The sequence below is a fragment of the Engystomops pustulosus genome, chromosome 5 (genome assembly GCF_040894005.1).
Source record: "Engystomops pustulosus chromosome 5, aEngPut4.maternal, whole genome shotgun sequence".
NCBI lineage: Eukaryota > Metazoa > Chordata > Amphibia > Anura > Leptodactylidae > Engystomops > Engystomops pustulosus.
The window spans coordinates 38,606,354-38,631,733 of NC_092415.1; the positions used below are offsets into that span (position 1 = coordinate 38,606,354).

The 25,380-nt window shown below is 42.8% G+C and overlaps 2 long non-coding RNA genes across 2 annotated transcripts in view; one reads left to right on the forward strand and one right to left on the reverse strand.

Annotated features, from left to right (window-relative positions):
- LOC140133984 (uncharacterized) overlaps nucleotides 1-25,380 on the reverse strand; it is a 38,546-nt gene that overhangs the window by 9,604 nt on the left and 3,562 nt on the right. The window lies entirely within an intron of this gene.
- Nucleotides 7,306-23,473, forward strand: LOC140133985 (uncharacterized). The gene is made up of 3 exons (XR_011856006.1): nucleotides 7,306-7,353; nucleotides 17,072-17,195; nucleotides 23,323-23,473. It is a non-coding gene; the product is annotated as an uncharacterized lncRNA (long non-coding RNA).

Consider the following 25,380-nt stretch of genomic DNA (forward strand, 5'->3'; position numbering starts at 1 on the left):
GTGTATCAGCCAATTCAAAGACCATAAAAAACTGCAGACAGTAGTAAGTAGCAGCCTTGAGGAGCTGCCCTGGAAAGTAAATCATAGCTTTGACCTCATGCACATGAACGAGGGAGCGTGATCCCTTCCTTGTGGCTCATCTGTCGTCGGATGAACGCTGCTCACAGTGCCGATAAAATGACTCCCTAGGCTGCAGAAACTGGCAAGAATAGGTCCTGCCCTATAATTTTCTACACAGGCAGTGGTGCAAGCATCGGCATTGGGCGTGAACATATAAAAAGTATTGGAGATATGTGTAAGCCATTGAAAAAAAACAATAGCATATGTACAACTAAAATGGTTGTTGGTATAAGGCCTTTTTAAGTTGCTATTAGAAGCATGGCTGTACTAGTGCACAATGGTGCACTCCTGTATGAGATCTCACATAGAACCAGTTTAATTGTTGAGAACTAAGAACACAACATTTTGAGGAGACACACCTAGCATTCCAAGTCCAGCTATAATCCTGGAATATAAATGTATTTTTTTACAGTCTTGCTGCAACAAACAACACACAAAGATTACACTGATCTCCAGGGCCAATACCTAACACTGTCTACAGCTTTGTATAGTCAAGCAGGCTAATAGACTTCCTTAAAGTGGATTATTACTCCAGATTTATATGCAAAAGATTATTGGTTATTTCACACAACAAGTGTATGCTATTATTGGCTAAATAAGAGCAATGATTTGCCACTTTAATTTTTTTCAATTTAGGCAATTTAGTGACTAGTTGCAACAAAGACCTTCCCTTTGAATGGCAGCTCATCTGATAGGACTTGCAATTGCCAGGATTGACCACCATGACTGTAGGTCCTGTATCTGGGAAAGGAATTGTATGGGTACATCTGAGAAGGGTATTATATGGATGTAGATGGGTAATGCAATGTATTTTTGGGAAAAGCACTGTATAGGGACAACTTGGTAAGAGGCTCTATGTGGGGAATCTGGAAAAGTTACTGTATAGGTATAACCTGGGTACATCCCACATAGGGGCATTTTAAAAGTCACATAAATGTGGCAAATTCTTCTGCAACTCCTTCTAAACTTTTGCCTGCTCAAGACTGGAGTTTACTTGCACCAAATTTGCACGATTTTACTTCAATCTCTACCAAAATTTCAGCATGTTTTTTTTATATACGTCTCCTTCTGGATTTGAATGGTCTATCAGGTGTAACACTAATAAAATGCTTGCACGGCTAGCTTTGCTAGGCAGGTGGAAATGTCCAAAATTTGAGCGTAAATGTGCCAAAAAAGTCACATATACAAGAAAAAAAAGTCTAGGATAAATGACCCCAAATATTTCAAAGTATAATTATTTAAATAGCTTTGCCATTGGAATGACTTCTCTTAAAGGTTTAATCCAAGGTCAATGATATATCCTGACAATTATTGTGGAATATATTATACGATCTTTCCTTTCCTCATAAATATATAGATAGATTTTTTTCAAATAGTCCTTTAACACGAATATATACAAAACATATTGTATCATGGCAATTGAACCGCGCTTTCTACTCATCTGTCAATAAGGAGGCCTCATACTTTTGTGTAATTTAGGTAGATACTTCTCTATATCTATTCTGTACATTAGCTAGAAGAACATGATGAAAGCCATGGTGATTGCCATAATGTAAGCAGCGCAATCACAACTGCTGCAAAGCATACATGGAAACAATGATCAATGACTCCTTCGCCTGAAGGTCAGCATATTTATGGCTTCTGCTGAGACTCGTTTGTTTCATGCTTTCTTCTATATCTCTTATACAATTCTAATTATTGTGAATTTATTTATTTAGTTTATGGCTACACTTTTCTGTTGCTGAGCTTTGTATGTATAATGTAGTTAACATTTGGAATAATCAGTATATGAGATGTGAGATACATATTTTCATGTACAGTGATGAGCGGACCCACTAAAACCTGGTAAAATTTCAAACATCTGTTTGGGTCCAGCACCTAGACCCCCACTAGTAACACCCACAATTAGTGTTGGGACTGGTCGCAGTCAAATGCCACTGTGCGGCGTCATATAGTGGGGGGTTGTCGCTCCCCATGACATCATTGTGGAGCAACGATCCTCCCCCAAAATGGGGGCCACCACAATTTAAACACTGCTGGCACCATTGCTGTCTTTTCCAGTGACATTTAAAGAGTTAACACCCACAAAACTTTTAAATGGCACTGTGGGCTGTTATATAGTTGGGGGGCCGTCGGTCCTCCCCAAAATGGGGGCCACCACAATTTAAACACCACTAGTGCCATTGCTGACTTTTCCTGTGGCATTTAAAAAATTTAATGACCACAATCGGTGCTGCCATTAACGGAGTGGGAATTTAAACTGAACAAGACCGGAACCGGCAACTTTGTGGTTGTAGTATGCTAAACACTAATCATGTATGTACATGTTCACAACTACATGGCACATATATCTTCCTGTATAATAATCATGTCAACATCACTTTAAAGCTAGTAACAGGAGAATCATGTACATTTTTCATTTAAAGGTCAACATTCCTGGACCGATCACTTACGTCCATGTATTGAACTTTGTATGTCACCGGCTCTAGAAACTTAATGAAGAAGTACAGAGAAACAACAAATCATATATTGGAAGTAAAAACTAAATTGGAAATTATCATTTTCACCAGAATGTCCCCAAAGGCAAAATTCATTTGGTCACTGGATAAAAAAATGAACGAGAAGAAAAAAAGGTAACACTTCACTGGTCAGAGTTGTCAAGACTGATATACTCTATAAGGATGTACAGAGAATGCAGCTGAATGTATGAATTAATATTCTAGTGTCCAGATGCTGCCTAAAGCAGCTGTAGCGGAGCTCCTCTTTCCCTTTTCTGATAAAGATGGTCAATCGTACTGGTCGGTCATCAATTTCAAAAAGGTTCGGTCACATGTTTCGCGTGCAATGTCTTTTGAAACTCAATGCAACTGGAATGGGGAGGGGCTTCTTCCAATCACATTTGCCGATGTAAACAATGCAAAGCATGCAGTGCTTGTTACCGATCACCTGCGTTGCAGAGGAAACGCAAATGTGATTGGCACAAGACCCCCCCGTTCCAGATGCATTGTGTTTCAAAACGCAGTGCAAGTGAAATGCATGACCATAGCCTTAGACGTCAAATCCATTTGATAGTGCGCCATATGAGAAGACAGAATTCAACAGCTACAGGTCTATAGTCCCATTTATCTACTAGGAGTTTTGTAACAATGCATAGTTTATGAGTCCAGTGTAGTTATATGGAGATATTTTTCTCCCACCCCTAAGAGTAATAATTAACAGCTTCTTAAGGGACTCCTTTGGGGGAATTTGTCATGAATTGTACACCATTTTTCTGAAAAGTTGTAATTCCTGGCACAAGGCCTTTTTACCCCCGTACGCCACCCATATGCAAAGTGGACAGGTAGGGGGCATGGAGAGGATATCCAGACCTGGTGTAAATCTTAGTATATTGGAGTCTTGTAGTACATTGTCCGTCGACGGGGGGAGTATCACCACCGATCCACTGTGTGCCCACTCATGCTAAAGCCCCCCATAAGCTGTACAGCAAATGTCTAGTCAATGGAAAGTATGTACAGCACAATCTGAATTTTCTAAATCCTGTTCTCGTGACTGGTTGTAAAATTTTTAAAATGCAATAATCTCAAATGAAAAGAAAGTCAAGCATTTTCTAAACTAGAAACCATGTCAAAAAATAGTTTCATGGTGCCAATTTTAAGAGAGTTATAACCCAAATTGATGGGGAAACAGGTCAAGCATACGGGTCCATTCACTGTGTGTGGCTCTGGTGGAAGTAGCTCAGCTTGGTCAGTGACAAAAAGATAAAGCAGAGAAAGAGCAACCACCGGCGCTATTTATTTGGGGGTACAATGGGAACCACAATGATGAGCAACCTAGCTCCTTTCCTGTGGATAGGAGAATATGTGGACTATGCCTTTGATGAAAATCTCCAATATCTGTGTCCAGGCTTAAGAGTGTGGCCATATTAGAAATTATTAAATGAAAAAACTAAACTCCTGTAACTTTTCGAAATAGTTCAACCATTACGCTCAATGTCCTCAAATCGCTACAATGTCCGAACTTATAAGCTATGGTTAAAGTTGAAATGCAGATAAATGGCTGTTCATCTGCTATAAGCTTAAAATTCTAGAAAGACCTGTCCAAAGTGCATTTTTAGAGTAATTTGCAGAAAACTACATTCTAATGACTCCATTTTATAGTAAGTTTTTTTTTTCCTAAGAAAGGCCAATTTCGAAGTCATTTTGATGGTAAAATGTCACAATGCATTTGTCCCTTCCTGCCATGAGAAATTTATATTCTTCAGTAAAGGTAGACATTTGCACAGAGAGAAAATACAGAGTAAAAACAATAGAAAACAAATCACTGTGGCTGAAAAATATTTAATTCTGGAAAGCTTTTAGAAAGGGGACAGATACGTCGTATAAAACAGCACTTGCAAGAAATATAAAAAAAAAAGCCCATGTCTGCTCATCATAGAATAGGTCACTCGGAATCAAATGTTCTTCAGCCGACAACAAATGGACAGCATGTCAACAATGAATCTGCGCGCTATTGAAAATGTCACTATTATTACAAGTGTGGTGTAATTTTATGTAACTATTATTTCAATATACAGTGCTGCAAAAAATAGCATCTGCAACCTTATACACACAAAAATATAGATGTCCAACAGGAGAAAGAAAAGAGGCAGAAAATGATGGTAAATACTGTGTACAGTAACTGATTTATCTATAAGACTTTAATATTTATTTTTTTTTTACTTTAATCATTTTTTTTCTTTAATATTCAAGAAAAAAAATTAATTTCGGCCCCCGTTTCAGCATCACAGTTACCTCTGATCTCACGGATTGATATGCAGTAACCAGGACTGGCCGCTATACAGAGAATGGAGTTGTCCGTTTCCGGTTCTATTCTCTGAGCACTGACTGCTGATTGGTTGATTTAAAAAGAGTCAGACAACTTGACTAATTTGAAATGGGTGAAACATTTTACAAATCAGTCATTATAGGAAATCAAAGCAAATATGATAAAGCAGGGGGGCTTACTCATAGATCCAGGCACAGCGACTGTGGGAATCTTCTTATATATGTTATCCTTGAACTCCTTCCTTCTAAAATTTACTTAAAAAAATATATTGAGCCAGAATGGCCATAACCACAGCCCCTCCATGCTGTAGCTTTATAGACTGCGCAGGGGCACTTTCCTCCTCCCACTGTGTGAGATTACATCATGCAGAGGCAGGGAGGAAATGCTGAGGGAGCAGGGGAAAATGTCAGACAGTGTAACAGCCTGTGAAGGGTCCATAATTGTGCTACTTTCAGCAGGGAGAGATGTGTGATCAGACATCTTAGCGGCTGGTTACATAGGACTGCTTCTTGTGTGCAGCAGATGACTGATTATAGAGGAAGGTTTGCTGCAGGTTGTATTGCTGCTGCCTTACAGACTCAGAGGGAGCTGTGACAATGCAGGGGTTTTTATACTCCCCCTGGTCAGGTGGTAGCGCCTCTCCAATCACATTCTAGCTGACATCACAGGCAGGTCATTGGCTAATTACGGTACATACACCAGGTAATTGTTGCCTTTGCAGGCAGTATCTACAGCTGCAATTACACAATATCCAGGTTCCAGAACCTTCCTAGAGGCTTCATGACGCCCCCTAACAGCTCCTGACCTGGAGAGGGCGATATTCGCAACTACCAGCCTGCTTATGCATTGGCAAGGGTGTTGCACATGTATTGCAGTATATGCATCTAAGGCAATGTCTCCTGCAGCAGCTCCTCCAGGAGAGCATGCATTGCAGCATATAAGGCTCAGTCAATGGCGCACATTTACTAAGGGCTTTGCACCTATTTTCTGACAGACTTTGCACGTTGCACAGGTATTTAAGAAGTGTCCGCACCGCTATTGTGTCGCACGCAACCGTTTTGTGGTGCAGCTGCACTAGGCACCATGTGACACAAATTAGAGGACATTCCGGTGCACAGTCGGACTGTTCACCGGATTTAACATGCAAAGTCTGTCGCACACCCTATGTTAAAGGTGCACCACAAAAAAGTTGGTGAACTCTGTCAGGCCTTACAGGGAAGCGCCAGATTCATGATTTCTGGCGCAGGTTCTTAATGAATATGTCGCAGCCAGCATTATACACAGGCAGAGCGCTATCAGTGTTAGTAAATGTGCCCAATTGTCTCCTGCAGCAGCTTCTTCTGGAGAGCATGGGTTGCAGCATTTACAGCTCAGGCAATGTCTCCTCTAATAGCCTCCCCTGGAGGTCATGCATCACAGCATATACATTTCAGGCAATGTCTCCTCCAGCAGCTTCCACTACAGATCATGCATCACAGCATATACATTTCAGGCAATGTCTCCTCCAGCAGCTTCCATCGGGGAACATATTTTGCAGCATATAAAGCTCAGGCAATGTCTCCTCCAGCAGCTTCCCCTGGAGAACATGCATTTTTTTAAAAAAAGGCAAGCCAAAAGTTTGAAACATGTGCCCCAATGTCTTCTCCAGCAGCTTCCCCTGGAGATCATGTATCACAGCAGCTACAGCTCAGGATTAGACTCCTCCAGCAGCTTTATCTGATATAGCATATACAGCTCAGGCAATGAGTCCTGCAGCAGATCCCTCTGATGATCATGTATAGTAGCATGTATAGCCTACAGCAACGACTGCTGCAGCAGGTCTTCAGAGGATCATGCATCACAGCTCAGGCAATGTCTCCCTTCAGGAGCCCCTGAATTACAGCATATACAACTCATAGATGGGGGAGGGGAGGTTGTAATACACAGCTACTGACTGTGTGGGAGGGGCCAAGGTTCTGCAAAACTGTGGAAGGAAAGACACAGAGTTGCTTTGAATCAAGAGAGATATAACAGTGATTGCCCATAGCTATTCAGCAAGTGGAGAGGGTCCAAGTCTCAGAACATTACAGCATGCACAAAAGGTATTAGGGTCAATGAAAACATAAGAGGAATGCAACCAGGGGCGTCGCTAGGTCAAAAGATCCGGGGCACTTTTGGCCAGTGCCCCGAATCTCCTCGGGTCAGCAGATCATCTGCCACCGCTGCCCGGGAGATTCCTTCCCTCTCGTTCTCATCACGATCTGTGTCCTCAGATCGTGATGAGAAGGAGTGCAGGCGCTGCTTTCCCCTGCAAGGACCTAGCCTCCGGGAGTTCCAGAGGCTCAAGGACCTGTGATGATGTCATGATCACATGACCTGCAGGGGAAAGCAGCGCACAGAGAGAGAGAGAGAGAGAGCTGCATCTGTGAGGTGAGAAACATGATAGGGACTAGGGAAGGGGGAGAACATTGTGGGGCACATTATTTACTGGGGGGCTGTGTGTGAGGCACATTATTTACTGGGGGGCTGTGTGAGGCACATTATTTCCTGGGGGGACTGTGTGAGGCACATTATTTACTGGGGGGCTGTGTGAGGCACATTATTTCCTGGGGGGCTGTGTGAGGCACATTATTTCCTGGGGGGACTGTGTGAGGCACATTACTTACTGGGGGGCTGTGTGAGGCACATTATTTCCTGGGGGGCTGTGTGAGGCACATTATTTCCTGGGGGGCTGTGTGAGGCACATTATTTCCTGGGGGGACTGTGTGAGGCACATTATTTACTGGGGGGCTGTGTGAGGCACATTATTTCCTGGGGAGCTGTGTGAGGCACATTATTTCCTGGGGGCTGTGTGAGGCACATTTCCTGGGGGGCTGTGTGAGGCACATTACTTACTGGGGGGCTGTGTGAGGCACATTATTTCCTGGGGGAACTGTGTGAGGCACATTATTTCCTGGGGGGCTGTGTGAGGCACATTATTTCCTGGGGGAACTGTGTGAGGCACATTACTTACTGGGGGGCTGTGTGAGGCACATTATTTACTGGGGGGCTGTGTGAGGCACATTATTTCCTGGTAAGCTGTGTGAGGCACATTACTTACTGGGGGGCTGTGTGTGAGGCACATTACTTACTGGGGGGGCTGTGTGTGAGGCACATTACTTACTGGGGGGCTGTGTGTGAGGCACATTACTTACTGGGGGGCTGTGTGTGAGGCACATTACTTACTGGGGGACTGTGTGAGGCACATTACTTACTGGGAAGCTGTGTGAGGACATTACTTATGGGGGGCTGTGTGAGGCACATTACTTACTGGGGGGCTGTGTGAGGCACATTACTTACTGGGGGGGCTGTGTGTGAGGCACATTATTTACTGGGGGGCTGTGTGAGACACATTATTTCCTGGGGAGCTGTGTGAGGCACATTATTTACTGGGGGGCTGTGTGAGGCACATTATTTCCTGGGGAACTGTGTGAGGCACATTATTTCCTGGGGGGCTGTGTGAGGCACATTATTTCCTGGGGAGCTGTGTGAGGCACATTATTTACTGGGGGGGCTGTGTGAGGCACATTATTTACTGGGGGGCTGTGTGAGGCACATTATTTACTGGGGGGCTGTGTGAGGCACATTATTTCCTGGGGAGCTGTGTGAGGCACATTATTTCCTGGGGGGCTGTGTGAGGCACATTATTTCCTGGGGGGCTGTGTGAGGCACATTACTTACTGGGGGGCTGTGTGGGGCACATTATTTCCTGGGGGGCTGTGTGAGGCACATTATTTCCTGGGGGGACTGTGTGAGGCACATTTACTGGGGGGGACTGTGTGAGGCACATTATTTACTGGGGGGACTGTGTGAGGCACATTACTTACTGGGGGGGCTGTGTGAGGCACATTACTTACTGGGGGGCTGTGTGTGAGGCACATTACTTACTGGGGGACTGTGTGAGGCACATTACTTACTGGGAAGCTGTGTGAGGACATTACTTATGGGGGGGCTGTGTGAGGTGCATTACTTACTGGGGGGCTGTGTGAGGCACATTACTTACTGGGGGGCTGTGTGAGGCACATTACTTACTGGGGGGACTGTGTGAGGCACATTACTGGGGGACTGTGTGAGGCACATTACTGGGGGACTGTGTGAGGCACATTACTGGGGGGCTGTGTGAGGCACACTACTGGGGGGCTGTGTGTGAGGCACATTACTTACTGGGGGGGACTGTGTGAGGCACATTACTTACTGGGGGGGACTGTGTGAGGCACATTACTTACTGGGGGACTGTGTAAGGCACATTACTTACTGGGGGACTGTGTGAGGCACATTACTTACTGGGGGACTGTGTGAGGCACATTACTTACTGGGGGACTGTGTGAGGCACATTACTTACTGGGGGACTGTGTGAGGCACATTACTTACTGGGGGGGCTGTGTGAGGACATTACTTTTGGGGGGGGCTGTGTGGGCACATTACTTACTGGGGGGCTGTGTGAGGCACATTACTTACTGGGGGGCTGTGTGTGGGGCACATTACTTACTGGGGGACTGTGTAAGGCACATTACTTACTGGGGGACTGTGTGAGGCACATTACTTACTGGGGGACTGTGTGAGGCACATTACTTACTGGGGGACTGTGTGAGGCACATTACTTACTGGAGGGCTGTGTGAGGCACATTACTTACTGGGGGGGCTGTGTGAGGACATTACTTATGGGGGGGCTGTGTGAGGACATTACTTTTGGGGGGGGCTGTGTGGGCACATTACTTACTGGGGGTCGGTGTGAGGCACATTACTTACTGGGGGGACTGTGTGAGGCACATTACTTACTGGGGGGACTGTGTGAGGCACATTACTTACTGGGGGACTGTGTGAGGACATTACTTACTGGGGGACTGTGTGAGGCACATTACTTACTGGGGGACTGTGTGAGGACATTACTTACTGGGGGACTGTGTGAGGCACATTACTTACTGGAGGGCTGTGTGAGGCACATTACTTACTGGGGGGGCTGTGTGAGGACATTACTTATGGGGGGGCTGTGTGAGGACATTACTTTTGGGGGGGGCTGTGTGGGCACATTACTTACTGGGGGTCGGTGTGAGGCACATTACTTACTGGGGGGACTGTGTGAGGCACATTACTTACTGGGGGGACTGTGTGAGGCACATTACTTAGTGGGGGGCTGTGTGTGAGGCATTTTACTTACTGGGGGGCTGTGTGAGGCACATTACTTATGGGGGGGCTGTGTGAGGCACATTACTTACTGGGGGGGCTGTGTGAGGCACATTACTTACTGGGGGGCTGTGTGAGGCACATTACTTACTGGGGGGCTGTGTGAGGCACATTACTTACTGGGGGACTGTGTGAGGCACATTACTTACTGGGGGGCTGTGGGGGACATTTCTTGGAGCGTGTTCACACATGTCACTAGAACAGGCCTTGGTTTGATCACATATATTTTTCGGTAATACACGTGATGGGTAACAAGCACCTGGTTTTGTTTAAATGCGAGACAAAGGTGTGAGCGCAGCCTTTCAGTATTTGGGGAGATTGTTAGGGGCGGCAGCAGGATAACACTGCCAGGGAACCAAGATGTAGGGACAATGAGGAACATAAGATGTGGTGATGGGGATTTCTCCTGTCTACTCTGTAGCTGTATATACCAGAAGTAACCTTGTTATTGGCACAACCACATGTGAGGGGGTTATGTACAGGAGGGGGCATTACTGAAAGTGCAATACACATGCATTGGGGCCCGTGCCCCGGATCTTTTACCACCCTAGCAACGCCCCTGAATGCAACACAGACTGCAGTTACAGATGTCAAACCCATCAGAGACAGACATTACATTGGTGCAATCTATGCAACAGCTAGGGGTCCTATAGGTAAGAGGGAATCACTGTTATCTTAAAGATAAAATGACATCTATGATCAATTTTACTAATGGTAGACATGTCCTAATAAGAAGTTCCTGAGGAAGGATGATCCTCAAGACTTTTTTTATTGGAATTCAATATAATCCAATTGTGGAAATATAAAAAATCCAATTGTGGAGTTATAAAAAAATATAATTAGTCTGGGGTGCTTCAGCTCTGTCATTGGAGCACCCCAGGGTGCCTTGGCTTTTATTCACTCCCTCTGTTCTGATACAAGTCCCACCAGGTTGCACCCTCCCCCCCACACAGTGCATAGTACTGGCACTTGTATCGGAACAGGAGGAGTGCATAAAAGGCAAAGCACTCTGATGGGCTCCAATGACAGAGCCGGAGCACCCATACTCTACTCTACTGGCTCTAGTCTCCCAAATAAGTCTATGGGGCGGTGAAAAACATGGCAGACTTATATCAGTCAGCTGTGTCTGTGAGGTCATTGCGGCACATAAGTTGCAAAATCTTCTGCAACCCATTCAAAAGTTTTCCCGAGTCCTGATCAGAACTGTAGTTAATTTGTGACTTTTTGACCACAATTTGCACCAAAATTGGGACTTTTTTATACCTCTGCATCTGGATTTTTAAGATATATCAGGCACAACACTGACAAATTTTTGTGTGGCTAATTTTGACAGGCGATTGAAAAAGTCACAAATTTTGGTGCAAATATGCAAATGCACCTAAAGCAAGAGAACAAATGAGAAAAGGTTAAGATAAACCCCAAGTGTGTTTTCCATGTCTCGGACATATTTTCATAGGGTAAAAACATTCTGATTTTTGATTGGGTTTGCAAAACAGATGACACTGGGCCTACACGCTGGAGGCACGGGAGAATTACTTTTGACACACGATCCTAAAAAGTGGCCAATAGAGCCGTTTTTTGTGGCCATAGGAAAAACCATTTTGTGCAGAACGCCTGAAGCTGGAGAATAATCAACATGCAGCATGTAGATGAGGTTTGTATAGTTCCCATCCACTATGCTGCTAATGTGAATTACTGAGGGTTAACCACAGATTTTTCCACTGTGGCTAACTTGCTGCAAAATCGCCCTTTTTGTCAGTGGGCTTAAATGGGCTTTTCCATAAAGTAGATTTATCAGCTTTTGATAAGATTTGGGAAAAAAGAGAACCACAAGGATCACAAAAGCTGAAGTCCCTGAGCCTCCATTGTGAATGGATCAGAGGTGTGCTTGCATGTTGATGGCTCAGTACACTTATATGGGTATGCCAGTTTGGTAATTTTGGCATCCAACGGAGTGGTGAATGGTGTAGTAGTCATATGCACCCTCACTACATCCACATAAATCTCTAGTCATGCCAATTTCCTGTGATTTTAAAAAAGTCGACCATCAAAATCCATCATGATGAACCAAGCTGTTAAAGTTTGAAGGAGCACTACCCCTATCACTGTTGCTGAGATTACAGGAAGTGCAGAATTTTAGGGGGAGGGTGAGACTAAGATGTTCTGCTGCAGTGTAACAACAGCCTGTGAAGCCATAGCATGGGAAAGTTCTGTAACACCCCCTTAGCCCTTCAAGTTTATTAGCATAATTTTACAAGTTGATTTTAGATGGAAGGAGGCCATAGATAACAAATATAAGAAGATTACCACAGTCACATGGTCTGTGAGTACGTGTCCCTGGTTTATCATGAGGATTTTTATGGTAGATTTTCCTCCTAGAAATTTGTACACATTGTTAGCAAATTAATTTAAAGGGAAAATATATATATATACACTCACCGGCCACTTTATTAGGTACACCTGTCCAACTGCTCGTTAACACTTAATTTCTAATCAGCCAATTACATGGCGGCAACTCAGTGCATTTAGGCATGTAGACATGGTCAAGACAATATCCTGCAGTTCAAACCGAGCATCAGTATGGGGAAGAAAGGTGATTTGAGTGCCTTTGAATGTGGCATGGTTGTTGGTGCCAGAAGGGCTGGTCTGAGTATTTCAGAAACTGCTGATCTACTGGGATTTTCACGCACAACCATCTCTAGGGTTTACAGAGAATGGTCTGAAAAAGAAAAAACATCCAGTGAGCGGCAGTTCTGTGGGTGGAAATGCCTTGTTGATGCCAGAGGTCAGAGGAGAATGGGCAGACTGGTTCGAGCTGATAGAAAGGCAACAGTGACTCAAATCGCCACCCGTTCAACCAAGGTAGGCAGAAGAGCATCTCTGAACGCACAGTATGTCGAACTTTGAGGCAGATGGGCTACAGCAGCAGAAGACCACACTGGGTGCCACTCCTTTCAGCTAAGAACAGGAAACTGAGGCTACAATTTGCACAAGCTCATCGAAATTGGACAGTAGAAGATTGGAAAAACGTTGCCTGGTCTGATGAGTCTCAATTTCTGCTGCAACATTCGGATGGTAGGGTCAGAATTTGGCGTCAACAACATGAAAGCATGGATCCATCCTGCCTTGTATCAACAGTTCAGGCTGGTGGTGGTGGTGTCATGGTGTGGGGAATATTTTCTTGGCACTCTTTGGGCCCCTTGGTACCAATTGAGCATCGTTGCAACGCCACAGCCTACCTGAGTATTGTTGCTGACCATGTCCATCCCTTTATGACCACAATGTACCCAACATCTGATGGCTACTTTCAGCAGGATAATGCGCCATGTCATAAAGCTGGAATCATCTCAGACTGGTTTCTTGAACATGACAATGAGTTCACTGTACTCAAATGGCCTCCACAGTCACCAGATCTCAATCCAATAGAGCATCTTTGGGATGTGGTGGAACGGGAGATTCGCATCATGGATGTGCAGCCGACAAATCTGCGGCAACTGTGTGATACCATCATGTCAATATGGACCAAAATCTCTGAGGAATGCTTCCAGCACCTTGTTGAATCTGTGCCACGAAGAATTGAGGCAGTTCTGAAGGCAAAAGGGGGTCCAACCCGTTACTAGCATGGTGTACCTAATAAAGTGGCCGGTGAGTGTATATATATATATATTGCTTAGAAATTCCATTATCAGTTTAGCTGTCCTTCCTTCAATCCTGTTGCTACCGGGAAACAAATTATACGTTACGGCGGCTTTGAACAATGGTAAATTTTCACAGCGATAAAAATACAAGGTATTGTAACCAGCAGTGTGAAGGGCTTCATGCACACTGAGAATGTATGGTGGCATACTGAACTATGGCGCTGTAGATCCTTCGAGCTGCTGTATTAGGCCTCTTACAGGACAATATTATGTTGTTATTCTCCCTCTAGAGGTATTCTTTCCACATAAGTATGCTTATGAATTACTACACAATTTTTTATGTTATTTTTGTTGAAAATGCAACAGAAAATAAATCTTGTGGATTCCTATGGGTGCTATATAATAGCTCTGCACCACTCACATAGCCTGCTCTGATCCAAAATGCATTTGGGGCAAGAGGACGTACACCCCCTGTGTACAGCAAGGGGCTCTATTGTAGATCCAAGGGCTCTATTGTAGTGCCAATAAAAAGCTCTTACAAATAAAATGCTTATTGCCATACAATGGAAGAGGTTACAGTAAGTTTGTGGATAGTCCTATAGAAGATCTCTTTAGCATTTTGGCTGATTTTAACTACTATTTTATAGATTTTTGGAGTTTGATGCCAGATATCACTTTGCCTATAGTGCAATATGCATTATTAAGTGCAATAGAGAAGACACTTTTTAGCTACCTGTTTTGCATTCCAGACAGAATTTCTTGTATTTTTTACTTACTCTAGGTTTTTTCAGGAAATTTCAAATACCTCTCAATGGGACTAGAAGAACCACACGTAAAGTGTCAGTGTGGTTTATACATAGTTGCCGCTGTATCATACATTGGGCACATTTACTAAGGGCCGTGCGCCAGTTTTCTGTCGGACTTTGCATGTTCTTTCTAGGGGAAATTGCCTGCACAGGTATTTAAGAAATGTCAACTCCACATTTGTGTCACATTCGACCGGTTTGTGTCGTGGCTGCACTAGTCTTCATGCCCCACAAATGTCTGCACTGAAGGGGGCGTTCCGGTCCTCAGGCGGAACATGCGCCAGATTTAACATTGCAAAGTCTGACAGAAGTGTGTTGCATTCCCCATGTGAAAGGTGCACCAAAAAAAGTCGGGAGCAGTGTAGGGATCACAAGATTAATGAAGAACGTGCGCCAGAAATCCCAAATCTGGCGCTTCCTGCACATTACACAGGCAAACTGCACATAGTACAGACTGCACTGTTCTTACTAAATGTGCCCTAGTGTTTTTCTCTTTTTTTATGTACAAATCATCAAAAAGTCTTAATTCCTGGAGCACACCACAGAAGTTTAAACATTGATAATACAGAAGGAACCCACTAAGGAGAATCTACTGTGAGATCACAGAATTTTTGTCACATGACCAATATCAATTTAAAGTAGTTGTCCAGGAGTGTTGGCTTCATTGTAGTGAAAGGGCTGAACTTCACTATCGAAAGGTGCGGCACTGTTGTTTGGAAGAAAACAACCATTCTAAGGTCTGCAGTGCGTTATGAAATGCAATACAGACAATTTTTTCTGCTATTTTGATGTGTGTAAAGTTTTATATTAATCATTCTGTAAGGCTTTAGCAAAAACATGCCAAGGTGGTGTTTTCAAGTTTTTTTGAGCAGTAAATGTAACTTTAAAAGGACCTGTCAAGGTGACTTTGAACACTAAACCATCCCAGGCTCTAATGGACTTTTATGGTTTGTGTCCCAAATCGCACTTTAACTTTTCAATTGGTGCCTCCTAAAAACATAAAAACTTATATACTTACCTGGGTCTGGTGCACCCTGAGCCTGTGTAGTCACGTAATGGCCCACATTAATAGCAAACAGAAAACTGCACTATGTGCTGGTTGGCTCTGTCAGGGTGCGCTAGATTCATGAATCTGGCGCTCCCTGCACTGTATACCAACTTTTTCTCGGTGCACCTTTAACATGGGGCTTGCAACACACTTCTGTTGAACACTGCATGATAAATGTGGCACACGGTTCGACTGAGCACCAGAACAACCCTTTCAGTGCAGAATTTTGTGTCACAAAAATCATGTACAAGCCGTTTGCACTGAAAAAAACGTGCAAGTATCAGACCCATCTCTAGATAAGTAGAAAGGTGTTTTTTTATATATGGCAATTTGGGACAATAAACCACAGGGCCAAAAGTATCTGTGGCTGAATTAGTGTCCTAAATCACTGCGACTGGTCCCCTAAAAACTGTTGGAGCCAAATGCAAATTATATACCAGGTTTTCAACTATGATTTATATTTTATAGTATTGGTCTTTTCACATGAGGAACAAACAGTTAATGGGCCAGTTGGCCATGGCAAGGTTTATTCAGACTGAAGTCAGGATGTCAATTCAGCAGCTCTACGTTTGGAGTGGTAAATCTGTCGGAACAAACATGCCTGTGTCTAACTGGCCTAAGGCTTCTGAGCCTAGGTGCAACAAGACCCACTGCATCCCTCAATCCCAAAGACCCTGTACCCATGGCCTGCCCAACACTGGGCATAACAGGGCAAGTGCCAGGGCCCATAGCTGCTGTGAGGGGCAACATAAGGCTGGACATAAGGAATCTATAGGGGTGAGGAGGGCTGTATCTAATTATTGCAAAGGGGGGGGGGGGGGTTACATAAAATACCCATAAGGGGGATGTTTGGTATGATAAACTAGGGAATATTATAGTTTATAAATTTTTTTATGCTGCCTTGTGAGTTCACGGGGCCCACTGTGGATCTATCGCCCAGGGGCCTACTGAAACCTGTAGCTGACCCTGCCTGTACCCCACAATCGGGTGTCCATTATGCCTCTATACAGGTTCACTCCATCTTACACTATTAAACCATTTATAGAAACTGTTCCCTTTACTATAGAAGTTGGAAGGAAATCTAAGCAAACGCTGATGGAGAAAAAAAAAATGTATACCTTGTGTTTTACATCATTAACATCCTAAAAAATCCCATTCATCTAATTATGACATCAGGAGTGAATTGTGCTTTCTTTAAGATAAAAGTCCCTTGGATTCTGTACGGATTGCTACTAACCACAATTAATCTAAATTATTTGGGGCATAAAAATGCTCTTAGAGACTGAGGATTCCTTTTGATCTGCATGTTATTTTTCAGTCCTTAAACTTAATCTCTCTGAGCAAGTTGCACATCATTTATGCAATAGTAGAGATTACTTAGAAATGCACGTTTTTCTGATTCATAACACCTGTTTTTCCTTTGTGTGGAAAAGGTGACCTCCAGGGGTGTCTAAGGAATCTGCAAAAAAGACTCCATAGCATCGATTGAACTGCCTAAAGGGATATAGCAGAAGATTTTTAAACATTAGCGGATAATTCTTTGAAGTGCCGTGTTTTGTGAGTATTACCGTTGCCTATATTTCATTCACACCGAGCCACCTATAGATTCCACTCGCTAGAAATTCTCAAGATCTATTTCATATGACAGTGGAACCGGGACAAGGTTTAAAGCTGTACAGTTACAGGAAAGTGAGTCTAATGTTGGATTAATAGTTTGGCCAGATTTTTTTTTTTCTTCTTGCCCTTCCGACATTAAACAGATTGGAAGAAAATCTCCTGCACAAAGTATCAGTCACTCGTGCTGGAAAAATGTGTGGTATAAAATTGGATTTAGAAGAAAATAAATAGGACTTTAGGGGAATGTTTGGCAGAACTTGCGCTTTCAAAAAGGACAATCAAATCTTAAAGGTGATATGGTTTGAAAGGATTCAGGCAAGTTCCTGCTGAACTACAAACCTCAAAGAAGTCGACTGTCATCTCATAATTTAGGAAATGTAGCTCAGAGTCAGCTGCAGGGGTACAGGTAACCTATTTGTACCGGCAATTAACTATGTTATGTCTCGAAAAAAAAAACCCTACTCCAGTTAATTTAAAGGGATATTCTGTATTTAATGGTTTTAAGGAAACCATAATAAATATGTGGTGATAATTTCTTCCCCAAATATATAAATAAATAAAAAAAATTGACTCTACCACTTCCTTTGCAAATGAAATGTTTCTGTAATGAGTTAATCTGAAGCTCTTTACCATTGAAAGTGGATTCCTTTGACAATATTGCAATGTTTGGGGACATCAACTATCACTTTCACTGTGGTCCAAATTTGCCACCAAGGCTAAATTCTCATCAGATTTACATAATTTTCTACCACTGAGTTCCAGTTGTCTATCATGTCTATCATTGTCTACTTGTTAGATGGACAACCAACAAGGTTCATACTGATTCGACCTACATAAAGAAATTGGATTGCAATTGTATAAGTATGTAGCAAAATGGTTCCATTCTTTAGCAGCATCTACCACCTCCCATCAGGTCCTTTTTGCTACATTTGTGATATCCTGATGAGGACTGTAACTTTTGGGGATTGTAATGATAAATTTCTCTGCATCTGATTAAGAAACAGTCAAAACTCTGAAAATGGAGACTCTGACCTCTAAGATCCTTTTAGGTACTGTGCTCCTTAACACCTAGGGAAGTAGAAAGTGGTGGAAACGGGAGATGGACATTGCAGCATTTGCCCAACTGGCCTGACCTCTGCCACACAGCATTGACCTACAAAGACCTACAAAGAATGTAATTAAGAAACCAGCAGCAATGTGATCAGCTCTGAAAAACCTCAATATTTCATCCGTAGACTACAGGAATATTTCCATAGATCCAAGAAATCATTATGAATTATGAATATTCATATACAATAGTGAAACGTCTTTGTGAAGATGACCCACTTATCCGGATTACATTTTCATTTGCACCATTTGTACTGTATACTGGAACTCCACCTAAAGACATTCTCCTATGAGATAACATTGAAGGGGTATCCCTTTAAAGGAAAGGGCCTAACTGATTATTGGGGGTCTCAGAGATGAGACCGCCACAGATCATGCGAACAAGGGGTCCGATGGGGTCCCTGGTACCTCTGTCAGACCCCTCGTTGCTCCCCGAGATTAATGGAGCAGAAGGCCGGGCATGACTGTTCTGCTCAATTCATCTCTATGGAGATCTCCATGTGCCAGGCTCTGCAATCTCCGTCAGCTCCATAGAGATGAATGGAGCAAAATGGTCATGCGAGGCCGTCTGCTTCATTAATCTCGGGAAGCGATAAGGAGTCCAACGAAGGTGCTTGGAAGACAATCAGACCCTTCATTCTCGTGATCTGTGGGGGTCTCATCACTGAGACCCCCACTGATGAGCAAGTTAGGCCCTATCCTGTTGATAGGGCCTAGTTTTGTGGGAAAACTCCTTTAATGGAGATTTGGTTGTGCAGATAATGTCAGACTGTCAGAGTTCGGCAGATTAAAGGGGTTGTCTGATTGTTTTTAAAATTTAGGCGCTAGGCTGGGGAGGGATTTAAAAACAAACAAACATGTACTCAGCACCTCCGTCACTCCCAGTGTCCCACGCTGTAGTCTTGCCAATCTGTGCCCCTGTTTGTTTACAGTGGCATGGAAGCTGCGCTGAGTTTGGCATCTGGACGGCCAAGGTAGCTGGCTACACCCACCCGTCCCCATATCCAACAGGGTCACAGAGCGGTGAGACGGCAGTGCGGGAACCGACTTCAGAATCCTATTAACAATCGGACAAGCACTTCAATCAAAACTGGCGCACGGTCTTCATTACTCTGGCACCCCCTGCACTGCTTGGGAAGTGGGTACCATTTATTTTTTTGCACTTTGTTCATGTTCATAATTGTGGCGCACGTCAGTAATAAATGTGGCACAAACTCTGCCTAAGCAATAACAATCCCTTTAAGTGCACATTTTTTCAATCTTTGATTGCAGTTTGCACATTCTTTTCATTCAAAGTCAGGCAGACATTTTTAGCTTTGGTTTATTGCAGCCATACAGATGTAGTACTGGTTAACATAACATAAGGTGCGTTCACTTATTTAGTTAACCCCGTCCTACATTGCATAGTATATGTACATTGTGATGTGGTAAGGGGTGTACAGAGAAGGCTCAAAAACTGAGCCTTCTCCATATATGGCAGGTGTCTCCTGTATTATACAGCAGACACCTGCCGTTAACTGTTTACTTTCTCATAGACAAATGATTCCGATCAGCTCCTAAGAGAAAAGACTTAGGCAGTTGATTTCCAACTTTCCCAATGCTTTTTTTTACCAACATGTGCCTTTGGGGAGTAAAACATTACATGTCCTGCTGAACCCATCAAAATTGCCGCATCACAAGATTTTCCTCTAGTGTATATGGGAGAGTTTAGTGGCAGGAAACCAACATATCCTTATCATAAATCCTTACATTGTAAAATAGTGGTCCTATGAAAGTTTTTGAATGTCATGTTCCTTCACTTTTGTAGTATAAATCACCTTCTTCAGAGATGTTTTATTTTAATTCATGAAGACTTTTTAGGGGAAGTGTTGTACCTTTCACCATACATATAATGATGCATAACAGCAGCAGCTGCCAATGGATATAATCTCTTCAAACAGGATCTCAAGACACATTTGGAGGAGCAAAGGTTACACCTTGTTAACATTATTTGAACTATGCCAGATGGCAGCTTTATTTTGCTTATTTAGACATTATAATAAGGGATGTTCACAATCTCTATGAACAGGTATAATGTAAAACAAAAAAATTATCACTTTACCAAAAATGACACATCTAATATTCTCGATTGTTAGTATTTTTCAACTTTAGAGTTTTGACAGTTTTATCCAACGAGAGAATTTTTTGAGAAATACATTTTTCTAAATGTATCAGCTAGATTATTATAAGGATAAATGTTTTAAAAATTTTACTTCCATTTAACTTTCATGGCAGCACCTGCCTCAATTCCTTCCGGAATTAATAGCCGGAACAGGGCTAAAATGCAAAGAGCGCGTTCTATACTGGCAGGCTCTAACTCCAACTTAAAAAAAAAAATACCTCCATCGCTCCTCTTCACCCCACGGCTCCGACTTCACCTCATCTACAGTTCCAGGCAGAGTCAATTCTCTGCCATCTGCTGCCACGCACCAACTATGATGATCATGTCGCCAGCTGATTATATCATACTGGGTGCATGCCGGAAGACGGCAGAGACGTACCTCTGCCCAGAAACGGAAGGGGAGGTGAAGTCGAAGCCATGGAGTAAAGAGGAGCGCCAGAGGTAAGTGTTGTCTGTTTTATTTTTTTGGGGCCACTACTGTAGACATTTCATTAATTGGGGGGGGGGTGCTCTGCTGTGGGCATTATATGGGGATGAGCACTGCTGGGGGCATTTCATTTGGGGGTGCAGTGCTGGGGTCATTTATTTTGGAGGGAACACTGCTGGGGCATTATATTGGGGATCACTATTAGGGGAATTTTATTAGGGGTGGGAAGCACTGCTGGGGATATTTTATGTGGGAAACATTGCACAGGGAATCTCATTAGTGGGGGGCAATGCTGGGGGCATTTCATTAATGGGGAAGCACTGCTCGGGAAAATTCATTGGGGTGAGCACTGCATGGCATGGAAGAGTCCACCCTAGTCGTGGCATGTCAGGTTTACCAGGTTTAACAGTAGGTTGAATCCAGGGGGCCATCACTTTGAGCCAGCAAATAATAAATGTGCCACATAGACTTTTTTCTAGGTGGAATATACTGTTCAATTATTTTAATGGCACAAGAACTTCCTGTGAGGCACCTTTCTTTTCAGTTGTGAAGTCCATGACCAAGGACCTGCAAGAAGCTCAATGTTGAGCATCACAGTCTAACAGAAAGGGCCAAGAATTATATCAATAAATTCACTTGAATACCAAGTTTCTTTTAAGTGCCATGGTTTATTCTGCTAACAGGGAGCATCTACTGGAAAGGCATTCGAGATTGAAGACCATCTCATTTAGTGGTATGATGTGACATGATGTGACAGAATTCATACATTTTCCATGTTTATTTTGCTCCTAGCTATATGGGTTTTACCAGGATCCATCACCAAAACCAACAGAGCAGAAAAATGTGGAGAAATGACTAATGTGGGCAGCACCGTATGTTAATTATCACAAGCTTTGGCCTCATTTAATACCTGACAAATGCGTTTATTTCCAGTTTTTCAGATATTAGGATTGGAGACTATTAGAATATTTTTACTTTTTTTTATGTTATTATAGATATATTGAGCTGGATTTGGTAGTGAACTGACTAGGACAGCTAACCCCTTAGAGCATGGTCACACAAAGGAGGAGTAAAGTTGAGCTTCTGGTACCAAGAGAGGTACCAGAAATCAGGTCTTTAGTAAGGATGAGTGTATCCAAATGCTCACCCACATCGGTAACACCCACTATCAGTGCTGGTGTTACCCTTTAACTACTTAAAAGGCTTTGCTTTTAGCATTTATAGATTTAACACTCATGATTGGGTGTTAGTGATGGGGAGCTGATCATAACGCCAAACTTCTTGCTAAAGTTGTCGGACCCGAACTTGCAGTGTTCGTCACTGACCCAAACAGTTCAGATCTGCTCATCATTAGTCTTCAGTTCTTAGTTCATAATTAAGATAAATTAGTAAGTTGGATTAATATATAAAATATCCAACTTTTTATGCCCCCGAACAATTTATCCTTTTAATCCAAAGAAAATGTATTCATCGAAAATAAGAGCTAATATCCAAAATTTCCATGGAAATTTTAGTTTCTTTCTCAGTCCTGTATACTGTGCCTTGTTAGCCGGGTCACACATGACTTAGTTCCCTCATGGGAACATCCAGATATTTTGTGACCTAACAACCCCGGTACTTGGTTGCTGTGGATTATGGGGACACCGGCACTGAGATGACAATTGGAAGGGGCTGAAGCCATGACCTTCCCCAGTAAAGCTTAGCAAAAAGTTAGTAATATATATATAGATAGCGGTGTTAGAGCATTAATATGTTTTTTCATACATTTCCCGTTTCCTTGGCTGACAGCAATGTTGACACCTGCTGGTGTTTTGACTCCTGCCATCGATGACATGTGTCAAGCAGTATTCATGTAAAATCTTCTGAATGCATACGTGCATAGCAATGGCTTTTCTCTATACAAAAAAAAATGTGTCAAATTCTGCTCTTCCACCGACGTGAATGTGATCCTGCAAACTTAAAACACAAGACCTTCTTTATGGCTGACTCTACATAGACACCTGCAAAGTGATGCCTTATGTGTTAATACTAATAAATGCTAGACAGCATAATTATACATTGTAAACTTTTCTTTTCCTCCATGAATTTATATATGTAATAAACATTGATCACAATGTTTCACCAGTGTCTCGCCAATGACTGACATGTGGCTCTCGCTCACGCTTGAAGAATCGCTCCGTTCTATTTAATCATGAAATGGAATGTTATCTCAGGTGCTGCCAGTTATCAACATATAAACTAATCTCTGCTTAAGCTTTTCTAATTATCAGTTAAGGTGTCTTCATTGCCACAAGGTGTGGGGAGGATAAGCACTGCTGTCTTTCTGCTCGGTGGAAATGTTTGTTAACTTGACCTTTTTTTTATACCTTTAGGTGATGTATTAAACAGTCATAATAAACAAAAATGATAGATGTCTACAGCAGACAAAGCAGATGGAAAATGCTGGATGGAGTGAGAGGGATTTGTCAATTCAATGTTTTTATTAAAAGAACCAAAGAGATGAAGAATTGTAATAGAAACAAACAAATGAGGAATAAAAAATAATATATTGTTTATCCGTAAACACCATAGAGACATTCCTTGCGGAGTCTTTGGAGATCTCGGAAAGAAGGAATATTTCAAGTTACACCTGCATTCTTATAATAACAAATCTTTATTTCTATAGTGCCATCATATTCTACAGCGCTGTGCAGATCATGGGGTACACATCAGGGGCGGATTCAGACTGCCATGGGCCCTGGGATGTATGAATATTATAGCCCCTACAAGTCTGGAATTCACTTCCTACTTTTGAATCAAGTTTCTGGGGGAATGGAGGATGTGTCTCTTCTGTCTACTTTCAATCTGCGGTTTGAGGACCCTACAAGGTCCTGAAATGGCTCTTGTGTACATGAGTATTGAGGGCAGGAACAGAGGTATGAGAATTTCATGGGTAAAGGCCCTTCTCTGTACAATATTTGGTGGGTGGTTTGGGTGGCCATTGGCCCCCTAGAAGGCATGGGCCCCGGGCTACCGCCCAAACTATCTTTGTTATAATCCACTACTGGTACACATACAAATAAAACAGGACATTACAGAGTAATAACATGAAACCAGATGAAACAATTGGTGTGAGGTACCTGCTCACCAGAGCCTACAATCTATGATCCCATCATTAGTGTCCACACTAGTGTCTCCTCTGCATCTTGCTTGTTCTTTAGTTAGCCCATGATGTAAGGGATGAGAAAGAAGCAGTTGAACACGTATATTGAGGATATTTTATAACAAAGATCTTGATAACACTATTTTTGGTAGCACAAATAAAATGTTATTTGTGTAGTTTTTTTGCGTAAAGGAAATCTACCACTAGAGTAGAATGTATATGAACTAAAGGGATTAACTGGTTGGCATGTGCTGGAACTTATCTTGACTAGGTACAAGTGCCAAAACCCGGGTGACGTCACTGCCTCTCAGAGGCGGAGAAGCAAAGGGAGGGGGGAGGGAAAGCACTGAACTGGAATCATGCGCAATTATAAGCTGGGATAGCACCAAAGGGGATCTGTGACATCGCCAGAGCACCAAAGCCTTATTATAATATGTTATAAAGTCAATTTTTGTAGAAAGTAAAGGGTTTTGTGCTTAGTTAAAGGAGCTTTCCCATGAAGCAAGTTTGGCCCTATCCACAATATAGGGCCTAAATTGATAATCAGTAGGGATCCCCACGGATCAGAAGAGCGGGGTCCGGTGTACTGCCATCGTACCCTGAGATGTCCAGAACAGCCAATCGCTTATGAGAGGGCTGCCCTGTTTTTCTCTATGAAGCTGAGACCCCCACCAATTAGCAAGTTAGGGCCTAAAGGGACAACCCGTTTAAGATATGTTTCAGGATCACTATCACAGTGCCCACTAGCCTAAAGGGACAACCCGTTTAAGATATGTTTCAGGATCACTATCACAGTGCCCACTAGTAAGTCTCTTACAGAGGTCAATCTAAATGATAAATGTCCAGCTATTGTGTATTTTAGTATACATATGTTTTTGTCAGGGCAATCCTTTTCTGTATGCTGTATTATAGATACAATGGATATTTCCATGCTATAATATTATGCACATTGCAAGGATGTGCCGTGTTATTCTGTGTGGTGTATGAAGTTCCCTTCCTTGCACCTTCCGAAGCCGTTCCCATGTGTCCTTACCAAGATGGAGAATTTTAAGATCATGAAAACGGATGTGACGGATGGATGCATACGCTTGAACACATTCTGCATATGTCATCCATAGACACCAAAGTTAAAAAAAAGTATAGGTTTTTCATAAGTTTTCAAAAAGAACATGGAAAACGCAGCAGCTCACATTTTTTTCTCAACCAAAAAAAAAAAAAGCTATAGAAGCACAGGACAACAAACATACACTGGCATCCGTCATGTCATAGACATTAATGAATAGGCCGT